Here is a 15,895-nt window from a genome sequence, read left to right on the forward strand (position 1 = left end):
GCAAGGCGTGAGGCCCGAGCCCCCTATCTCGGGCGACTCCCGGTTTGTTTTCTGATAGGGGAGAAGTGATCAGTCAGGTCGGAGACGAGAAGTCGCCTAGATACTGGCTCCATCTCTGAAACCAGCGGCCAAGCCTAGGGTCAACTCCTTCCTCTGTCCATTGGAAACACAACCCCAGTAACTTAAAAGTTAACACAAGTTCTGACCGCTTTTCCAACAAACCTCATCCATGCAGACTGCCTTTACTTATTTATGGGAAGGGGGATCTGCTGCGAGTTCTTAGTCAAACTCCTGCAGTCGTCACTTGTGCATCTGGTCCTGGGTTAAACCCACTTTGCCTTGACCTTTCCTCGGTGTGTTTCCGCCCCCCTTCCCCGTTCTTAAAGCCCTCAGATGAAGCTAGGAGGGAAGGTTGCATGTAAGTAATTTAAAACCTTACGATGAACCATCGTCAGATCCTAAGCAAACCAATTCTGGGAACTTCAGCCAGATCCAGTAGAGAGGCAAACGTGGGCGTGGATTTCGGAAGAAAGATGCTGAAGATCCCTGCCTGGACGGACACGCACACAAAACCATCCACTATCCAGCACCACCAGCACCACCCTGAAGAAGGGAAGAGAAAGAAAGAAAAACCAACTCCAGGGTGCAGGCCGGCCTGCTTCCGGCAGTCTAAAAGCAGACTGACCGCCATTCTCTCCTTCCCCACCCCCCTAGCACCGGTGCCCAGTGCGACGCCAAGCTCAACCTGGATTTGTTCTGAATGGGGGGGAAAGTGAAATGCCACAAGATCAGTAGCAAGTAGCAGCTGCAGCGTTTCTCTCCTGGGAACCCCACTGCTTAGAAGCCTCCCGAGTGATGTTTGTTTAACCAACGGCTTTCAAAGTAAACAGAGGCGAAGCGCTCCAAAGAAGTTGAAATATAACCCTTACAAGAATTTGGGGCAGGAGTGCTGGCGGAAAAAGTAAAAAAAAAAAATTTTTTTTTGTTTTAAATAATAAAGCTTCCATCCCAAATAAGAGCCCACCACAGTGCCTAAAGGAAACTAGAAGGGTCACAAAAACATAAATTTATCGAAAGGATTCATTGCAGTAAAGTGACCTCAAAATCATCCTTCGTCCACAAACACACACCTGCGGGGAGCGGGGTTGGTTGTCAGTGACTTGAAGGGGCACACTACTACTCGATTTTAGGGAAGTGGGCGAAAACAATCGAAGGGAGGTGCTTTCCCAGCCCTGCAGTAGAAAGGAGTAGGCAGGGCGCTCTGCGCCAGCCCTGGCTTTGCCTCAGGCACCGAACTTTCCAATATCAAGATATTAACAGATGGTGGTGAGCACATGGAGGGCTGTTACTTACATAATCCAGCCACTCCGCCCAGCCGCGCTGAAGCCGGCGAGGCGCCCGCCAGGCCGCGCGCGCGCCTTGCGAGGGGTGCTGCTGTCCCCCGAAATAACGTGCTTTCCCCTCCAACCCCCACCCGGTTCTTTGGGGGCCAGGGTTTGGAGAGGTCGTGCTTTCAGAAAAACATTCGCATCGATCGGGGTGTGCTTTACCTTCTTCAGTCCACAGTAAAGAAGCTGGAGACCCAAGGGCAGAGGGAAGCGGAGGGAACGCTTTCGGGGAGAGCCGGACGCCGTCCCTCGGTATGGGTGGGGGCGTACACGGGAGTGGAATGTTCGCAATTTACATCCCTCCTTCTTTGGCTCAGTATTAGCAGATCTTTCCCAGTCACTGAAATACAAAGGCAGGCTCGGGCCGCGGCTGAGGGGGAGCGGGGTGGGGTGAGGGTGTGAGTGCGAGGGGACGCCTCTGCACGCGGGGGCGCAGTGGGCAAAGTTACGCAAAGCCTCCGGGCACCGCTAGGCTCCCGAGCTTCTGCAGGTTTTCAAGCACTGCTTCTCGCACGCGGGGAGTCCCTTTCGGCTGTGTGGCCGCCTGCTGCCTTCACGGTCCCAGCCACCTCCCCCGAGGCCCGGTCCCTCCCCGTGTGCCTGTGTACCTCCGCCCGTGGGTCGGGGGGCGCGTTTGTTTGCCGAGCCTCTCCCTGACGGCGACTCCGGCCGCCGAAACCCGTGAGGAACACGCCTCAGTGGGCTGGAAAAGTTTCGGGTTGGGAGGGAAGGGTGGGAGTCGCCTCTCCTGGCACCCGGCGCGAGCGGGGCTGCCTGGCCGGCGGCTACCTCCCGGTCCCCTCCTCCCTCCCGGCCCTTCCTTTTTCGCCGCGGCTCCGCGCTAGGTGTCGCGGCCTCTCGGCCCAGAGACCCGGAGCGCGAGGTGCGGCGGCGGCGGCGGCGGCGGCGGCGGCGGCGGCCGGGAGCTCCGAGCGGAGGGCACGCCCCTGCCGCCCGCGCGGCCCCCGGGGGTCCCGCTCGCCCCGCCCGGGCTCTGCGGCCCCCGCCTCCTCCCGAGCCGCCGCCGGGGCCGGAGCCCCTCTCGGCTGGCCCGCGCGGGGCGCACGCCGGGAGCAGAGGGCAGCCGCCTGCTCCCCGGGCTGCGCGGGGCAGCGAACATCCGACGCCGCCCGGGCCCCGCGGCCCCGCGGCGCATCCCCCCAGCCCTCCCCCCACTTCCCCCGCGACCCCGCTCCGCCACCGCCAGCCTGTTGCTGCGGGGGCCGTTCCGGCGGCGGCGCGCCCGCACCCGGGGACGCGCTCCACCTGGGCGACGGGGGCCTCCCCAGGGACCCAAGGAGGGGCGGGGGCCTTTGAAAGGATGGAAGAAGCCTCCCCTCCTGTCCACCCCCTTTCTGTTGTCAATTAAGGACATTTGGCCGTTACCCCCAGCTTCTCCTTTCTTGGTGTTCAAGTCCAAGGTGTGAATTCCGAGGAGGTGCTCCATTTTTGGTGATTTGGGGTGATAGGACTTAAATTACCCCTCCTGTCCACCTTGCTAGGCTTTTATTCAGGAGCGGATTCGAGATAAATAGGTGTAGGCCTGGCACAGGGGGAAAAGCGAAGGAGGCTCCCAGTTTGGATTTATTTGGGGGGAGAGAGCGCGACTCTGGAAAGTTGCATTTTGTTTAAATTAGAGCAAGAGAGAGTTGAAAGCCAGATTTCTATAATTTTTTCTGGTGATATTTCTTTTATGAAGTATCTAAGTGTCTGTTTGTCATCATTTTGAGATCAAAAGGAAAATCCATATGCTGCATAGTTTTTCGAAATTGCTATTTAAATATGTTTTAAATGTTTTATCCAATGTGGAGAAGGCTGCTCGCTCGGAGGCAAGGCTGGTAACAGGGATAGCGGGATGGTTTGATGTGGAGCAGTGGTTCCCAAGAGTGGCCCATAATTAGGAGTCACCAAGGGAGCTTTTAAAAAACAAAGATTTCTGGGCCCACCCCAGCAAGGGAAATCAGTGGGAGGACCTGGGCCTCTGGGGGTCATGCTGTGTTTCCAATTACTGTTCAGTTACTGATCAGTGACCTTAGGTGTGTTACTTAATCTATGTGAGCCTCAGTTCTTTTTATCTGTTAAGTGGGGGTAATATCCAACTTACGGAGTTGTAGAGAGTGTTATGTAAGTAAAATTGTTCAGCATGTGATTGGTGCTCAATGAGCCTATTTTGTCTACAAATGTGTGCTCTGTACAGTTGCACGGGATCCCTACTCCTTTTATGCAGAACCCTTTCTCCCAAAGATTTCGGTGAAACTAACTTCACCTAAACTTGCCCTTTGATATGTTCATGTATGCACATTTCAGCCTATGCATAGCTGCTCCACTGGGCCCTTATGTGCACACCTTTAAGGCCATAAACCATAGACTTGGTGCACATTTGGAAGCTAGGCTCTGGGCTCTTGCACCTATAGAACTGTCCATCCAGGCGGACAGGAATCATTTGCTGATCTGAGGTCTGCTTTTCTCTTTCTTTCTTTCTTTCTTTCTTTCTTTCTTTCTTTTCACCTTCCCTGCTTTATAGATGGCAAACCTTTCCTACAGAAGCTGCCCATCAGACCAGTGAAACCCGCAGGACAAAAAGTTCTATTCAAGAAGGGAACAACAAGGAGGAAAAAAAGGTCAACATTCCCAGGTAAAACTAAAACAAATGTGTATCATCTATCGTTTGCTTTTACATGTCTGAATGAACAACTTCCCCAAATCTATGTAAACTACAACGCTTCATAAAATTCTGTCCCAGTGAACCAATGAACACAAGCACGCCCCGACATAATTAAAAGCGAACCCAGCCAAAGGCAGCTGTGAGAAGGCAAAGAAAGATAGGCAGGAAGGTGCTATCCCTGGCTGTGACTCTGCAGTCGTGTGAGGGGAAGAAAGCCAGAGAAATGGAATGGGCTGAACTAGCAGAGAAACATCGAGAAGGCTGACAATTTTAGAACCGGAGACGGCTGACTAGCTATTTACTCATCCCAAAAAAGGTATTTGCTGGGACCCTCTGAAAGCTCGAGATACGTAATCAGGGTGTTTCGTGGAGCAAGATAAGGGAGAGATTGCCAGCTTGGGGTGTCTGTGGGCCCGATCCCTGGTGAATGAACCCATGGGTTGGGAGGAGATACTCCCTGAATGAGGGAGAGCTCATGCATCACCCCTAGAGGCCTGTCCCCCCTAAGGTTTGTGGATATCTGTGGGCAAGTATGGAAGGCTCCTGCTTTCTGGTTACTCTCTGTACCTGGGGGAGATGCCTCTAGGGGACAAAACAGAGAACCCCAAGACAACTCCAGAGAAACCCGCATCTGGGGCCAAGCTGTAGGGAGACAGGTGACACCGACTGACCTTTCACTCCCAAAGGCCCTCATGGTACAAACAGCACTTTGGCCTACACTTGAGAAGGTGGTGGGGAGATGGGGGCAGAGGCTGAGGGGGGAAAGAGTATGTGTGGGGGGACAGAGTTTGGAGGGGCCAGGGATGGGTAGGGGGACAGTGTCTGTGGGGGTGGGAGGGGAGTGGGTGGGGGTGAGGAAAGAGTATAGGTGGAGGTCGACAAGGTGGCAGAGTTAGGGGGAGAGTGCCACTGGGAGTACTAGGGGTGACCGGAAAGGTAGGGGAGGAGCACCAGTTCCCCCACCAGGTGGCTTGCTGGGGGCTAAGTGGCACGTGGGAGTGTGGTTGGAGGACTGAAAGGGAGTCAGGAGAAAAGGTCCAGAGGCGACATGTGGCCTTTGCTGAAGCCTGGATGAAGGGCGCAGCAACTAGGTTTCCTCAGGCCCTCACCAGTCTCGCTGAGACAGGAAGCCACTGGCTGGCTTACTAGTCCCAGCTTGACCCGAAGGCCTAGGACCCCCTGTGAGGCCCGGCCTCACTGGGTGGGGCATCCGGGGGTCTCCCGCTGGGGATGCCCCCCCCCCCCCACAGGCAGGCCTGCACCCTGCTCCCCTCTCCTACCTCCAGCCCTGCCCTCCCCCCCTCTCCCAGCAGGACGTCCCCTGAAGTGCCTCCATCCCCACTCTAGGCCCAGGGTTGCTTCTGAGCCCCAGGTCTCCCTGGGCACTCTTCTTTCCCTCCCAGATAAGACGCCTTCACCCCTTCATCTCCTCCATGCTAATCTTCTGCTAGTGGTGCCTGAGGCGGGGAGGGCGGGTAGCAGGCAGAGGGCAAGAGAGGGCCCATAGCCCAAAGTGGACTCAAAGAGAAGGGAATGACACAATTCAACAGAGAGCTAACGTTTGCAAGACATGGCTAAGAATGGCAGTTGGTGACCCTGTTGAGGGAGCCGAGTCTTAGCCATTGGGGTCTTAGCCAACATGGGGAGATCATTATCATGTGTGGGATTTAGTTGAGCCTCTGAAACTTCAATTAGGAACACAAGCCTAGAAGAATCTGGATGAGGGGCAAACGCGTCCACATGTAATCCTCTCGGTATCCCAGTGGTCTTTCTGTGAGACTTCAGAAGGAGGCAAACAGACGAAGTGAGAAACGATGATAGGCAGGTCGGCATTTATTGAGCACTTCCAGTGCCATAACTGTGCCAGATGCTTTATACCCAGCACTGCCATTTTCTTAATTCTAAAATGCCATGGATTAGAAGATGCACTGACAATGTAAAGATGAGAGAGAAGGAAAACACAGTGACCTTAAATGCACAATAGGTGGTAAAACATACTGATTTCAGGAACGTAATAAAATATGAGAAAACAGGAATCTCAGAAGTGAAGAAACAAAGTCTATTAAGCGTAGTTGTCTCAGCAGCCCTGATAGGAATTATCCCCACTGTATGGATGAGTAAACTGAGACTGTGGAAGCTTTCACCACTTGCTCAAGGCCACAGAACCTGTAAGTAGCAGTCAGCAGTGACGCCCGGTCTGCCTGCGGTCAGAACCAGAACAGTCTCTCCCAGGGCACGTAACCTCTGCAAGATTGGGCTCCTTCAGCTTTTTTCCTAGCCCGGGTTCTGTCTGGACCCTTTTGCCACCGGCGACCCCTCCCCCACCCTCTAAGCTCTGGAGATTTCCAGGAGGAGAAAGTAATTCATTGGGGAGAAAAGGTACAAAATAGTCAAATTACATTCTTCAGATTCAAATAGAGTCTTTAAAAGGGTAAAAATCCATGCATGCCAGGTTTTGCTGTGCACTGCAGGAAGTCGATGAATTCAAGGATCCCTGTATTGCTGAAAATAGAATTGTAAAAAATAAAAGGGGTGGGGGGAGAAAGTGAACGAAACTAATCCTATTAAACGTGGTAGCATGTTTTTGTGGCACGCAGGGAGAGATTAAGCACAGGAAAGGGGATAAGTACTGCTTCAGTTTCACTAAACTAATGTGACAACTTGTCATTGGAAATCTTTGCAGCCTGTTAGTAGATGACTAGCTGATTCAGAAGTGTTTTCTATCCTTCCCTTTGTGTCTCCCGTGAGGTTTTTTTTTTTTTTTTAATTTTCTTTCTTTTCCTGTTTCTTTCTTACCCATGCTGCTCTATTTTGCTTTTTAATCCTTCGTGTCTCCTTCAAGTCAAAACATTTAGCTGGCTCTAATCAAGATTTGGTTTTGAAGATGCCCTTTGACCTCGAGTTGCCCAGAGAAGCCCCGGAGGGGACTGCTCTCCATCCCCAACCCAGCTTCTGTCCTGTGGCTTGAAAACCCGAGTTTCTGGGGGAACACTCTCATTTCAGATGTTTCGACCTTCTCCTCTCCCCTCTCTCCTTTTCCTTTTTTGTTTGCACCTTCTGTTCTCTCCTGTTTGACTTTCATTTCCGTGCTTCTGGTTTTTTTTTTCCTCCTGTTTGACTTTCATTTCCATGCTTCTGGTTTTTTTTTTCCCTCACTTTCCCTTTCTCCTCTTATCTTTCCTAATTTCCTTCCTGTCACCTGCTTTCTTTGCATCTTCTCTTTCATTTCTTCCTTAGAATTTCTTTTCCCTCCTCAGTGTACCCCGGTAGCTCTCTTAGTGTTTCTTTCCTTCGGCTAAGACTGTTACATTCCTCGAGAAAAGTTGTGAATCCCTCCCAGTGGTGTCCATGTTATAGCAGTGACTGCAGCTGAAGTGGGCAGTGTCCTGGGGACCGGGAAGCCCCAGGGCCCATCACAGACAGGCAGGGAACAAAAGGCCGATCTAAATCAAGAGGAAGGCAAGAATTTTAGGCTCGGTCACTGTCTTTCCAAAGCAGGTGTCTGGCTTGTTTGGAAATGTCGCTGACAGTCCCTCTCCCTCTTGCTTTGGCATCACCCTCTCCCCCGTTCCTCCTCCCTCCCCCGCTCCAACTTTCCCCACTGGCTTACCACCAGAGGCGAGATGTTGAGTCAATGGAAAAACAACATTCGCCAACATTAAAGGGAGACTGTTTAGAAAAGGAAGGCCCTGCTGAGGTGCAGAGGAAGCCTGTACATTAACACGGGCCACCTCTTATCTGGGGCAGCTGGGTCTCAGCTGCCTGGGCTGATTCCCTGGCTTTGCCAAGAGGCCTTCGGCAGAGAGGCTGCCTTGCAGAGTGGGAGGGGGGTGGGGTGGGGGGGGGGGACTGCTCCTTCTCATCCAGGACCAGAGCATCCCAATCACTTTTAGAGACAAAAAGTCATGGCTTCTCTCCCAGGGACTTAATGGGTGTGTGTGTGGTGGGGGGAGGCAGGGGGAACCTGGACCAATAAGTAAAGTCTTGCAAAAGGCTACAGGTCCTCTGGGCCTTTGCCTCTGGACACTCCTCACCATAAACCAGACTCCTCTCATTTCCAGTCCTTTTGCAGACTCCCCAGTGCCGTACCAACTGGCTGTTCTGACCTGAACGTGAATTGTAGGGAAAGACATGCTAAAGTGACCCAAAGGAGAATTTAAAAGAAAAAACAAAACACGTGGGTAGGTTCACCCTGGCTCTAAATTGCTTACCGTTAAGTCTTGAGCCAGCTGCCGATGGAAAGATAAGGTAAATCCCTAATCAGTCAATAATTAACCGAAGTTCCATGAATGGGCCAGTCGGCCAAATCCTGCTGACACCTTCAGATCCCTGCTTTAGTGGGATGCTTAGGTAGAACCTTCCGATAGACCCCACTCGTGGATCCCCATGAGGGGTAAAATGATGCCGGTACCTGCCAGTGAAATCTTTTCTTAGGCTCACTCCTTTGGATAACATCTGCAGATTTCACTTTGGGAAATGTGTGTGTGTGTGTGTGTGTGTGTGCGCATGCACGTGTGTCAGACAGAACAGCTTGGAGATCCATTCTGGTTCCAGGTCAGTTTGAACCAAATCCCAGATGTGTTCTGATCGTTACTCCCTTAGTCTTCCTAGAGGACTGTATCTTTTTTTTTCCCTGCTTTTCCCATCATTGTAGTTTCTTCCCAGTGCCTATAGATATTTCTGTTCCTTGTCTCTCAAGGTCAGTGTGTCTTCAATTTGTGGTAAAAACAGAGATGCACTTTAAGTGATAAGCAGCCGCATAGCCCTACCAAAGCAGGAGAATAATTTTCAAATTTTAAATAAGTAGAAAATTAAATGACAAATAAATACTGATTTTGGTGCTTCTGGCAGGCCAGGTTCTTTTCACTTCCTACGGAAGCAAATTTTTAGTAAGGGGCTTAATTCTTAAATGGTTCTAATTTCCATTTTTTGGTTTTGCTTTGCTTTGTTATTCTGTACAGCATTTAGTGTATTATGATATGTGCTTGTAGTTATACTATTAGATGAGAAAAATCAGTATATTAAGTGTGGTTTGAATTTCTCCTAAGATCAAGCTGTGGGTCACGACAGGATGCCAGTCTATGAACTTTTCCCCTAATTTTGTCTGCTCAAGCCATTTGAAAAACAGGTTCTTTTAGACACAGGGGGAGTGGGGTGCAAGAGTGTGGCTCGATGTGGTTCCATCTCCATTCTGGGAGAAAAACAACAAAAATTGAACGTTTGTCTACGAAGGTGTCACAAGGGTGTTATTCCTTCATGTCAAAGATGGTGCATCCATTTACACTTCCGTTGGTTCCACAGCTCAGCCTCCGTGATCACCAACACATTGTTCTTCTCTCCTAATAGAACTCAGTAGTCTGGGTGCTCAATTAATCTTTGGCTGCTTGGGGGAATTGCCAATGAGTGGAAGTTCCGCCAATGATCTGTGACACCCTTTTCAACAAACATTAATTGAATGACATTTCTTTTTTCCCCACATCATCCATCTGTCCTTTCTTATGCAACTTGTGAGTTTCAAAAGGGCAGAAGGCAAGCTTTCTTTTGGTCACACATTTGGCCTAAGAAGACAATCTAAGAATTAAACAACATAATCTACCACAGCCTTATACATAAGTCTAGAAGATTCATCGGCCTGAAACAACATGTTAAATATAAAACCAGTTAGGGCCAGCCATCTTTTTCTCTTTGCCCATTAAAACTTCTTGCTTTCATCAAGGTGGTAAGTGGTTACATTCAATGTTACGACAATCATTTGGGGATACAAGTGGGAATGGGAAAGATAAGAAGAAAAACAGTGAGAATTTTTTTTTTAAACTAGTCATTAAATTTGTAGGTAAACCTGGGATCTAGGTAAACCTGAGATCCAGTTTTCTTGGGCTTTATGTTAACTTTTGATTGTTTTAAAATAGGAAAAAGTATCTCACCTATAAGAGGGCTGGTAAGTAAAGCAGAGGACATACATCATGCTGTCTGTGTGGTCATGTTGCTTGGATATTAAAATGAGATTTAAAAAAAATGAAACTGGAATCTATTTTTCAACAGGTTGAAAGGCATTTATAATTACACTAATAATTTGTGAGTATCATACTAATGAGGATAGGGAAATGTAGACCTTGACATTGGCACGTTTCGTTACACTCACTATGAAAAAGATGTTTACCCCTCGAGAGTTTCTTAAGAAAAAGAAAAATCAATCTCCATCAATGAGCAATATTTTTCTCCCCAAGGGATATTGATTTGAACATTGACTTCGCAATGGGTGAGTTATTTCCTTCAGGCCCCCTGTTATGAATTGTTAGTTGACATGTCTTTTATGAGCCAATAAACATGTTGTTTCTAGTATAGTAATCTTGTCAGGGAGATTCCAACTTCTGAGCTGTGGTTGGTTTGGGATATTTCAGCTTTTGGATGTCTGCGTTAAGTATTTCTATGGGATATATTCCAAGTTTAAAAAGCAATATTGCTCATCTCCCTTATTTTTTAAACGAAGAGTAGCCTTTCAGTACTTCTGAGGGAAAATCAGGTGGCAGTGAATAATTCCCTTTTCTGCTTGCTCCTCAGCTTTGTGTCCTCTCAGCTTGTGCATGGACCCATGACTCATGTGTAGTCATACAAATGTCTTCATGGCTCCCTTTTCTCCCTTTACATAACGGTACAATGTTGGTATCTCTAATTCTGAAAATAAACCAGATTGTCCATTTGCCAGAGGAACCAGTACGTCAAGGAACATCGTGATGGGTGGAAGCAGAGGAAAGGATAAGTGGCGTTGGATGCTTGTTGACACGAATGAGCGTTTTTTCAATTCATCTGTCAGGATTTGTGTGCACTGCATTTTCTTGATGAGCTCCTTGAAGGACGAATTTAGAATTTACATTAGATCGCCTTAGGGTCGATTCGTCCATCCGTTCGTTCTTGAACGAATATTAACCTGTGCCCATATCATGTGCCACACACCATACTCAGCACTGATGATAAAGAAGACCCATCTGAGGCTTTCACAGTGTGCTTGGGAAGGCATCGGGTCGGATAGTTCTGGATACATGTTGACACAAAATACTTTAGGAGCCCTGAGGCTTATTTCACAGAAGCTGGGAGTAGCAAGGAAGCCTTCAGGGAGAAGTTAAGCAAAAGCGTTAATTCATCGGACCATGGGCTCAGGAGAGGAACAGAAGCGTGTGTCCCCGTTGCAAAGGGAGCGGAATCCTAAGCAAGTCACTGTATCCCCCTGAGCCTTAGTTTCCTTGTCTGCAAACTGGGAATAGTGATACCTGCCTTCTGAGATTGAAGGTTAAGTGAGATTGCGTGAAGAGGCCTCGACACCGTGCACAAAGTCGACACTGCATAAATGTCTGCTAGAAAGGTATGATAAAGTGACACCTTAGCACACTCTCTAATATTAATCCAGCAAATATTTGTTGGGCACTGACCAGGTGTCATGCCCTAGTGCTGGGTTCTGGGCAAAAGACCAGCAGTTCGTCAGGAGACACCATGAGGACGGAGCGAGAGATAGAATGACAGGTGGCTCCTGCGAGGCGTGGAGGAGGCACACTTCTGTGCGTGGCGGGCCTGAGCTGGTCTCTTACTGCTGGAGCCCAGAGCACCAGGGGCGGCCTGAAGGAGGAAGAGCCAGCAAAAGTCGGTCTTGCCCGACCAGGAAGGGGCTTGTGGGGCAGTGATGGCCTCAAAACAGGAAAGAGACAGACAGATTTGTTCATCTGTGATTTCTCAGTTTCCTCTAAGTTTTCCCACGGGTGTTCCTTGCCTTTCTGTAGCTGGATCGCGGCCTCTTCAGAAACCAAGAAGCCCATCTGTTTGCTGTTGCCTGTTCTAATGTGGCGCCTCTGATATACCCTCAGTGAACGTGGCTAGGTCTTTATACTTCCCTCTTCTCCACATGCTGAAATTTTCCAGTCCTTTCTGAAGCCCAGTCAGTTTCAGAGTGCTCAGATTTAAGTGCTTGCTTGTGTGCTTATTGAAGAGATTCGTGAATTGAGAGTTGTGATCGTGTCACTGCCTAAAACTCTTCATATTGCTCTTAGGATAAAGTCCAAGGTCCTGAATGTGTGCCACGAGACTTTTCATCATCTGGCTTCTGTCCTGGGCTCCTGCCTCACCTCCTGGAACTCCCCATTCTCCCCACGTCTCCACGTCACTGGCTTTTCTCCTGTTACCTCAGCACTGCTGGTACCTTTATCGTGTTGCTGCCTTTGTTTGAAAGGCCTCCCCAATCCCTTCTCCAGACAAACTCCTCTCTTTAGTTAGGGTCCCACTTAAAAGTCATTCGCTCAGGAAAGGCCTCCCTCATTTCCTAGGTTAGATGATCTAATGATACCAGCTCACATCACCTATGGTTTTCTTTTCTTCTGCTTACCCTAAGTGAAATAAGTTATTTGAGCACAGACCTTATTCACCCAACAAATACTCTCTGAGGCCTTCAGAGAATGGCCTAGATGTTGGGAATACCACACAGGAAGACAAAGTCTCAGCCCTTGGAGCTTATAAGTGAGGCAACAAGCAAGAAGCACATGTGGATGGGATATAATGTCAGTGATATAAACACTCTGGAAAATAGTGAAGCTGGGTAAGGGGATGGAGAGGGCTTGAAGATAAGTTGGGAATGAAAAGAGGGAAGGCTTGTGGTTGTCTGGTTCAGTGTAGAATTCCCAATGCCCGACACAATGTCTGGCATCCAAAAAGGACCTTGCAAATATTTGCTCATTGAGAATCATCTTGGTTCAAGTAGGCCTGAAGGAATGAAGGGTTGAATTAGGCTAACGCAGTGGTGCTTGCTTCTCCCCAAGTTCCCTGACTGTATCTGGGACAGTGTAGTCTGCGTGTTTACCCTACATCCAATGGGAATCCACGTCAAACCTATGTCCCTGTTAAAGTCTACGATAGTCATACCTTTTGTGTGGTAGCCTTGCACACTTTCTTCTTAACCACCACAGGCCAAATAGCAACTGGTTGGTGAATGAAATATTTATGCTTTGGAGAAATCTTGATGTTCTAATCAGTTTCTATTTATATAATGATCAACTATGCCTATGAGGAGGAGGAGAGTTTTTTCTGTGATCTCTGTGCATCTAAGTGACTAATGAAGTCAATCTGGACTTGGCAGATTTTGCCACAACTTGGACAGACGTAGCACCCATGATGTCGTGTCACTTCTCAGCTTGCTGGTTGCCTTGTTCCCACTGCTGTGATCTCATGTTTGGCATTTTCCTTTCAAAGTGTTATCTTCCCATTTCACATGGTCCCTCTGTGTGGCTCAGGCTTAAGGCACTGTCTACCACTTGTCTTTCAACCAATCTTGTCTTCTTAAAGAATATTCTGAAGACCAAACATTCTGTTAGCTTTAGTTTGTTTTAATTTTGGAGGAGCCGAGGGGGTGGGAAGAGGAGAGGGGAATTCATACTTTCGCAATTTTTTTCTTAATTTGAATGACAGAGCTGGACCGCGGGGCTGAGTTTGAATTGAGATTCAGACAAATTGGGTTCGTTCTCTATAGTCTTGGTTAAAGAAAATTTGCACAGCACGAAGGAAATGAGCAAAAGAATGGTTCGGATTCTCTTCTGTGGACCCTAGCGTACCTTTTCTTTTGTGCTGGCCCCACAACTCCCGTGAAACAGCATCTTTCCCTGCCCTGGGGGCCTCTTCTGGTTTTGCACTGTTATAGGAATTCATTGTTTTGTTTGTATCACTCTTTGGACCAAAAAAGCCGATCAAAGTCCATACTCTTAAGTTCACTTTGGCTCCAATCCCTGCTGTTTTGTCTGTCCCACCCCTTTCTGTGTATCACACTGTTTATCTCCACAACCAGATCTCAGAATCCCCAGCAGAAAATCACATAGTTTGTATCTGCCATTAACCAGCTTCCCCAACCACCCCATGTCCTAATCAGAGGCCTTCCGATAGTTGCTGCTCAGGGGTTTGGGTAAGAATAAGATCGGAAAGAAATGGAATATATTTCCAGCTTCACGCGGTTTCCTTCAATCTTATCAGTTTGTAATTATATATTTACTTATCTTTTTACGTATTGACGGCTCTACCTTCCCTCCAGCAATAAGCCTCATAAAGGCTGGAAAATGTGTCTGCTTTGTTGACCAAGGTATGCCTGATGCTGGCCAGAGTAAACATATTTAATGAATCTCTGTGGAATATAGGAGTGACTATAGAGAAGAAGGAGCTTATTCAGGGTGGATTTTCACTTACCCTTAAGAAGTGAAATGAAAGCAAACTTTGGTGGTTTTGTTTAACTGTGGGCAAATTGGTATGGACTGAGAAATTCAATTAACTGTATTCATCAATTTTTGTTTCTGGGCTAGAATCGTCAGACTGAGACCCGGAATTCTTGATTCCCTTTTGTGGCATTAAAAAAAAAAACAACAAAAAAACAAAACAAAAAACCCAACCCAAACCTTGGCATATTACACCACCCAGATTTTTTTTCTTTGTCTCAAAGAAGGCTAAGCTGAACACTAGATTCCTTACCCAGTGCAACAATCAAAAACTCCTAAAACCTCAGCTGCCTTGGATGATGTCACAAAACCCTCAAGAATGCTCACTGCTGAGTTGGGCACAGGCCCAGCAAACACAATTCTTTCTGCCAGTTATTCAGGGTCTTTGACAGATTAGGTGGTCTTTCTTATTCTTTCTTCTTCCTCTTCCCCTCCTCCTCCTCCTTCTCCTCCTCCTCCTTCTTCTTCTTCTTTTTCAACCTCTGAAAAGGCAGTTCAGTTTACCTCTAAGCAAGACATTAGCTCTGACTGCCCCCAAATAACATTTTAATTGGAATCTCAGTCCAAACAAATGCCCAGCTTCTTTATTAACCCCAACAGTGTAATTTTTCAACCTCAGACTGATTCAGGGGGAAACTGTCTCACTCAAACTGCCATGCAATGGAACATGGCAGTTTTCCTCAACCAGTCTCTCTTCTGACCTTGATTTGAACCTTAATCTCTTCTACCCGTGTTTTCTTTATTAGCTGCTCATAGCTGTGGCACAAGACTAATTTTCCTGTTTTTAGACTACCAGTTTACAGAGGTATTTCACTCCCTCTTTGATTCCCAAAAGTAACCAAGATTTCATGGACCTCGTTGGGAAAGGGAAGTTAATACCCATTCTTCACATTTCTTTTTAGGTTTTGTAATTTACCGTAGCTGCTTTGCAAAATATGCTGTAGAATTTTAGACTGTACCTGCTTTGCAAAATGTGCTGTAGAATTTTAGATTGTACTTTTGAGGTACAAAGTTTAGGTACAAAGAAATCATACACTTAATTGTCAGAAAAAAACTAAAAAAAAAAAAAACCCTTCTAAATGATTACAAAAGACTTTTCATCAATAGACAGGTCCACTCTCATAAAGTGAAAACTAAGGCTATTACCCGAGTAATTTAGGCAAACACAATATGTTTTTTTTTTTTATTAGAAATCTCTAATCTTTTGGGGGAGATACGAATTATCCAGATAATTGCTTCAATTCCTTCATTTTTATGCTGAAATATAATCAATGAGTAATGACAGAGAAAATAATTTTTTCTCAATTATACATCTGCATTTTTTGATGTTGGTAAAATGATCCAAATTAAAAAGAAAAAAAAAAAGGCACCCTTTTCAATAACAATGAAAAAAAAAAAACGTGTTTATTTGGAGTATACCTTAATATAGCAGAACTATGTAGGTAGAAAAACAGTGCTTATGATCGTGTGCTCAATTAGATTTATTATAGGTTTTTGTACTTTTTGGCATTAGCATGAAAGCATATTGGTTATTAGTTTTTATAACCTAATTGGAGGCTTTGTATCTAGTTACCCCTCTGTTCTCAGCTTCATACAATAGTTTG

The 15,895-nt window shown here is 47.3% G+C and overlaps 1 long non-coding RNA gene across 1 annotated transcript in view; it reads left to right on the forward strand.

The window, feature by feature from the left end:
- The window catches only part of LOC122211813, a 31,444-nt gene that overhangs the window by 2,393 nt on the left and 13,156 nt on the right, over positions 1-15,895 (forward strand). Inside the window, exons 2-3 of the long non-coding RNA XR_006198854.1 lie at positions 3,913-4,023; positions 4,132-4,369. This is a non-coding gene — a long non-coding RNA (uncharacterized LOC122211813). The remainder of the gene's footprint in view (positions 1-3,912; positions 4,024-4,131; positions 4,370-15,895) is intronic.

The sequence above is a fragment of the Panthera leo genome, chromosome F3 (assembly GCF_018350215.1).
Source record: "Panthera leo isolate Ple1 chromosome F3, P.leo_Ple1_pat1.1, whole genome shotgun sequence".
Taxonomy (NCBI): Eukaryota; Metazoa; Chordata; class Mammalia; order Carnivora; family Felidae; genus Panthera; species Panthera leo.